The following is a 6,324-nucleotide window of genomic DNA, read 5'->3' as shown; positions in this document are numbered from 1 at the left end:
GATTCATTCATAGAATTTCAGTTGTTTTATGTATGTATGTATGTATGTAAGTATTTATTTATTTATTTACTGAAAATAGCTTTATTGTTTCATTTGGTCCAATGCATGGGAGATGGCTCCAGGATGGTTAAAAGAATGGCTAGGTAGGTTCGGGGAGAAGCTCAGGTAAAAGCCAGACACCAGGGGATGCAGAGGGGCCCCTCAAAGGCCTCTGGGCTCCAAAGGCTCCTAATCATGCTCGAGGGTGAGCCTTTTGTCAAGATACTCGCCCAGCCCAGCCTCGGGGTGGCAGCGTGTGGTTGTTAGTCAGGTGTCGCCCATCTTCTTGATGAGTTTCACCTCCTCACCCAGGAAGTGGTTCTCCCGGAAGTCACTGAATTGAGGGTCTGTGTGGGTAGAACCCAGGGCTTGCAGCTCCAAAAGGGCCTGGTTCAGGTTCCTCGCCAAGGCCAGGGCGGCTTCCCTGGCATCCTGAGTTTTGCCCACTCATCTTGGGGAGGCCTCAGCACGTCCTGAAAGAGAATGCGGCCACCGCACTGGTTTAAGAGATGCTCAGCACCCTGGCGTTTCTTCTCCACCAACATGAGGAAGAAGTGGCCCACGCCCTCGAGAGCCACATCATCCTGGTCAAAATAGAAGCCCCGAGAGAGGTAGGTGTCGGGGGCCCACAGGTGCAGGTTGGCCAGGCGGTTGACCGCAGCCTCCGCCTGGGTGGAATAATTCTGACGAGTTTGGGAGCTCGTGGTTGTTTGGCAATAAGGAGTTAAGGTTAAAAAAAAAACCAGTGCGTTGGCTGGTCTCAGAGGTGGTTCTGAAGGTGGTGACTGGGTAAGATGCAGGAGAGTGGATGGAGGCTGGAGGAAGGGGCGTCCCTGGGTCTCTTCTGTCCAAATACTGTTGAAGCAAGAGATGGATACAGGACCACCGAGGGCACTTCCCAGGTGTTCCTAAGTTCAGCAAAAATCTTCATGACCTTAGAACAGTGGTCGGCAAACTCATTAGTCAACAGAGCCAAATATCAACAGTACAACGATTGAAATTTCTTTTGAGAGCCAAATTTTTTAAACTTAAGCTATATAGGTAGGTACATTGTTATTAACTTAATTAGGGTACTCCTAAGGCTTAAGAAGAGCCACACTCAAGGGGCCAAAGAGCCGCATGAGGCTCGAGAGCTGCAGTTTGCCAACCACGGCCCTAGAAGAACTCAGTAAATAATATTGGCACAAACCTTTTAAAAAAAATCCTCACCGAGCACATTTTTTCCATTGAGTGGGAGAGCAGAGGAGGAGAGGAAGATCGAGAGAGAGAGAGAGAGAGAGAGAGGTGTACATCGACTGATTGTCTCCCGCACCCCAACTGGGGCCTGGGATGTAACCAGCAACCAAGGTACAGGCCCTTGACCTGGAATCAAAGCCATGACCCTTCCATCCACAGGTTGATGCTCCAACCACTGAGCGAAAATGGCCAGGGTGGCACAAAACTTTTAAAAAAATACATATTAGCTCTCCCAAGAGAAACCTGCAAAATGACTTTTCCTACTGGGCACGAGGATTTCCTTGTCTAAGTACTTTGATGTGAAGAGGTCTTTGGGGATTTGGAGATCTCTTTTCTCCCTCTGCAAACACTGACACTCAAGATTATTATCTCTCTATGGACTTACAAAAAATTAACTAACACTTGAACAATAGTTTCATTGTGTGTGTATATGTACCCTCCCGCTGAAACATTAAAACATTGTGAGATTTGGTGGAGCAGTTCCAGGTATCATTTACGTAAGAGAAAGGAAAACTATAGGAGTGAGAGACTCAATATACAGACAGATAATGGCCAGACCTTATATAAAAATGGAACTCTGACCCACGGTCTGCAGCAACTAGCTCAGAAAATGGACCCATTAATTATCGACAGTAACCAGCCTGGGAAGCCAGCTCCTATAAATCAGACTTCTTGGAAGTGAGACTACTATCTCTAGCAACAAGCCCAGGCAACTAAATAATAACCCCTGTGACAATTGGCCTAAAATGGCCAGGACTTGATTGATAACACAGCTTCCCTAACTTTGTCCCTGCTTCCAATTTAGGAGCAACTAGAAATAACCAAATATGTTTTCCTAACTAGTCATGTAGGATGGCCTGCCAGTTAGTTTGCCTGCCGCCAGCCTTCAACAAGGGCACTCCTGAATCCCATGTTTTTTTTTCACTAAAAAGTTTTTCTATCCCCTCCTTGGCTTTGAATCTCTGCCAACCCAAATTATGGCACCTGACTCCCTTGAAAGAGCAAGCTCTGAATCATCAACTTTTGCTCATTTTCATTTGATTGGTCTTTATTTATTTCCACAGGAATTTAATATTTTAAATAGTATTCTTCCCCCAAAGAACCCATTATTTTATTTAATCCTCATGATGACATCAGAGGAAGGTTACATTAAACCCAGTAAGGTGACGAAGAAAAGGAGGCTTAGAGTTTTTAGGAAAATTATCCAGAGTCTTACAGTTTGATAATGGTTGTGCTGGGATTTGAATCTAGAATATATGACTTCCTCCCTTCCTCCAATAGTCTCACACTTGATTCCCAGGCTTCTAACTTCTGTGTTTGAATTATGATTGTGGCTCCATTCTTACCTCTACAATTTAAAGCATGGCCTTGCTTTCTCTCTAATAATTTTGGATTCTTTGCCGCAACCCAATTCTCACCATGCCAAAGGTATGTTATAGCTGGCTGCCTGCAACCCCGGATAACACAGCATGTCCCCAAGGACTGGGGGCAGGTGTTCTTTACAGGTTTGCCTTCACCCAATGAGAGAGATGGGACCTTTTAGATATAAACCATGGTTCAGAGTATCATGGACCACACACACACACACACACACACACACAAACACAAACACACACGTACGTGCGCACACATGTGTGTGTATCCCTTGGTTACTTGAGGCCATCTGGGAAGAGGTGGCCCATTCAGTGAAAGTATTATCCTGTTGCCTGAAGTTATAGGATAAACTCTGCAGAGCACATATTTCATAATTTCACTTCCATCACTCTCCACCCACAACAGTTTTGCTCAGCAATTTTTCCTGCCACAGTAAAGTTCCTAAATGAAATGTGCGGTCGGGATGCTTGATCTGGGACAGACAAGAAATGAACAGAATTGAGTTTCAGAAAGAAAGGACGAGAGGTGGTGGCAGTCAGCAGTAAGACTGAATCAAAGTGGAAGTCAGCATTGAGATGTGAGATATGTCCTGGAATGTCAAAGGGACAGGCATGGGGTTCAACAGGATGGAAGAGACTAACAAAGTGACTCCAAGCTGTGACTGTTGAGAAGGAATTTCCTGTTCATGCTCTATAATGATATGGAAATAGATCTGCTTTAGTGAGGCTCATACTGGAGAAGAGGAAAGAAATGGGGAACTTTCTGAAAGATCACAAGTCCTTCAGCTTATAGTCAGCCCCAAGGGCCTCCTCAAACTCATTACAATGCAGCAATCTTGCCCTTTAAGATATGTTTCAGCACTGATGGCTAAACTTGACCTTTTGTATAAGCGTACGGGAAGTTGCCAGGACTATGCCGCTGTTGACTAAAGGAGTGACAGAGATGAGATAGATGAAAACAATAGATGTGCCTTTAATCATTTTGCATTTTACAAGCTCACACAATAAAAAGTGTGCTCAGTCTTCGGAGAAATCACGCCCAGGAAAGAGGGATTGCATTAAGGAGTAAATATCACTGGTTTTATCGGACTTCGATTCTTGTCACACTGTGGTTCAAGAACCAGCCACAAAGGCAAGACTTTGCAAAGTCCCATCCTATTGGGTCTGCAAAAGAAACTCAGAGGTTTGTGAAGGATTTCAGCTGCTGGGTTGCTGTCTGGAGGAGTTTTCTTTTCTTTCATATCAGATCAGCAGTTGGGGCGGGGAAGGCAGCCTTTTGGCATTTAAAAGATAAGTTCAAAGGCACAAAAACTGCCCTGCTATTGCAGGTTTGCCTTCTCTGTTTTGATCCCAGATCTGTGTCTCTTACCATTTAATGAATAGATATATCCCGGGTTTCTGCCACATCAAAAGGTTATAAAGTTGCAATCTCAACCAGATGAGTACTTTGAGACCACTGAGTGTTTTGAATAAGACACATGATTATTTTAAAACACAAGATAAAGGAAAAACCAGCTGAGCAATAACAAAGTTTCACGTACTGTTCAGAAATAGTAATAACTGTGATTTTATTGAGCACTCACTGAAGGCCAGGAACTAGGCCAAGCACCTTTTATACATTATTTGGATGGATGTCTCTGTGAGTTTCTCTCCTACATCATCATTTAGGAGCACATGTCTACTGCTTTGAAATTTCAGGTCATGAACAGGGATTACTGAGCTGGCTGGTATAGCCAAGAAAATAAGCTGCATAAGCAGAAGTAGAAGGAAAAAGAATACAGTTTGAAACCTGGAGCCTTGAGTTCTAAACAGTTCTAACTCTACCACAAATCACATTTTCCTTGCTCACCTGGTTCACTTTTTTTTTTAACAATCTAATTTTACTTTATTTTTTTTTATTGCTTAAAGTATTACAAAGGGTATTACATATGTCTCCTTTCCCCCCCCGCCCTTGACAATCCCCTGGCTTCCCCTACCCCCCAGTGTCTTGTGTCCATTGGTTATGCTCATATGCATGCATATAAGTCCTTCAGTTGATCTCTTACCTCCCCCTTCTGCCCCCCTACCCTCCCCAGCCTTCCCGCTGCAGTTTGACAGTCAGTTTGAGGCAGCTCTGCCTCTGTATCTATTTTTGTTCATAAGTTTATAATAGTCTTTATTATCCATGAATGAGTGAGATCATGTGGTATTTTTCCTTCATTGACTGGCTTATTTCACTTAGCATAATGCTCTCCAGTTCCATCCATGCCGTTGCAAATGGTAAGAGTTCCTTCTTTTTTACAGCAGCATAGTATTCCATCGTGTAGATGTACCACAGTTTTCTAATCCATTCATCTACTGATGGGCACTTAGGCTGTTTCCAGATCTTAGCTATGGTGAATAGTGCTGCTATGAACATATGGGTGCATATATCCTTTCTGATTGGTGTTTCTGGTTTCTTGGGATATATTTCTAGAAGTGGGACCACAGGGTCAAATGGGAGTTCCATTTTTAGTTTTTTGAGGAAGCTCCATATTGTCTTCCATAGTGGCTGCACCAGTCTGCATTCCCACCAGCAGTGCACAAGTGTTCCTTTTTCTCCACATCCTCTCCAGCACTTGTCGTTTGTTGATTTGTTGATGATGGCCATTCTGACAGGTGTGAGATGGTACCTCATTGTTGTTTTGATTTGCATCTCTCGGATGATTAGTGACTTTGAGCATGTTTTCATATGTCTCTTGGCTTTCTGAATGTCCTCTTTTGAAAGGTGTCTATTTAGATCCTTTGCCCATTTTTTGATTGGATTGTTTATCTTCCTTTTGTTAAGTTGTATGAGTTCCCTATAAATTTTGGAGATTAGGCCCTTATCAGATATGACATTGGCAAATATGTTCTCCCATGTAGTGTGTTTTCTTATTTTTTTGTTAATGGTTTCTTTTGCTGTGCAGAAGCTTTTTATTTTGATGTAGTCCCATTTGTTCATTTTCTCTTTAGTTTCAAGTGCCCTAGAAGCTGTATCAGTGAAGAAATTGTTTCGGCATAAGTCTGAGATTTTGTTGCCTTTGGATTCTTCTAGAATTTTTATAGTTTCTTGTCGTACATTTAAGTCCTTTGTCCATTTTGAGTTTATTTTTTGTGTATGGTGTAAGTTGGTGGTCTAGTTTCATTTTCTTGCATGTATCTGTCCAATTTTCCCAACACCATTTATTGAAGAGACTATCTTGACTCCATTGTATGTTCTTGCCTCCTTTGTCAAATATACCACAAATGACATTTCCTTGCCTACCTGGTTCACTTTAGAGAGGTAAGGAGACGATCATATGAATGAGCGTATGGAAAATGCTTTGAAAGCTTGAAAGACTAAAGAAATATAAGGGTAGATATTTAAATTATTAGATATTAATTTTATCGGCATGCCAACTTATTATTTTCTCAGTGTATTATTTCTGAGTTCTATATCTCTAGCTATGACTGTGGACTAGTTATTTTCTTCTTGAATTTCTACAAGTGTTTACTTGATACAGGCATACATCCCTCAGAGATATTACATGTTCTGTTCCAGACCAGCACAATGAAGTGAGTTGTAATCTTATTGCTGGTGGAAAATCTCGCCTTCAATTTGTAAAAAGCAGTATCTGTGACATGCAATAAAGTAGGCTCCATAAGACAAGGTATGCCTGTATAGTTTGAAGTTACA

General features: G+C 42.3%; 1 pseudogene; it reads right to left on the bottom strand.

Annotated features, from left to right (window-relative positions):
• Positions 1-228: 228 nt before the first annotated feature.
• Positions 229-970, bottom strand: LOC139017681 (ferritin light chain pseudogene; annotated as a pseudogene).
• Positions 971-6,324: the final 5,354 nt, after the last annotated feature.

Source organism: Myotis yumanensis, unplaced genomic scaffold, assembly GCF_028538775.1.
Source record: "Myotis yumanensis isolate MYYU_CA2020_CCGP unplaced genomic scaffold, mMyoYum1.0.hap1 SCAF_10, whole genome shotgun sequence".
Classification (NCBI taxonomy): domain Eukaryota; kingdom Metazoa; phylum Chordata; class Mammalia; order Chiroptera; family Vespertilionidae; genus Myotis; species Myotis yumanensis.
Note: the sequence above shows the minus strand (reverse complement) of the source record. Positions and strands in the feature narration are given on the sequence as shown.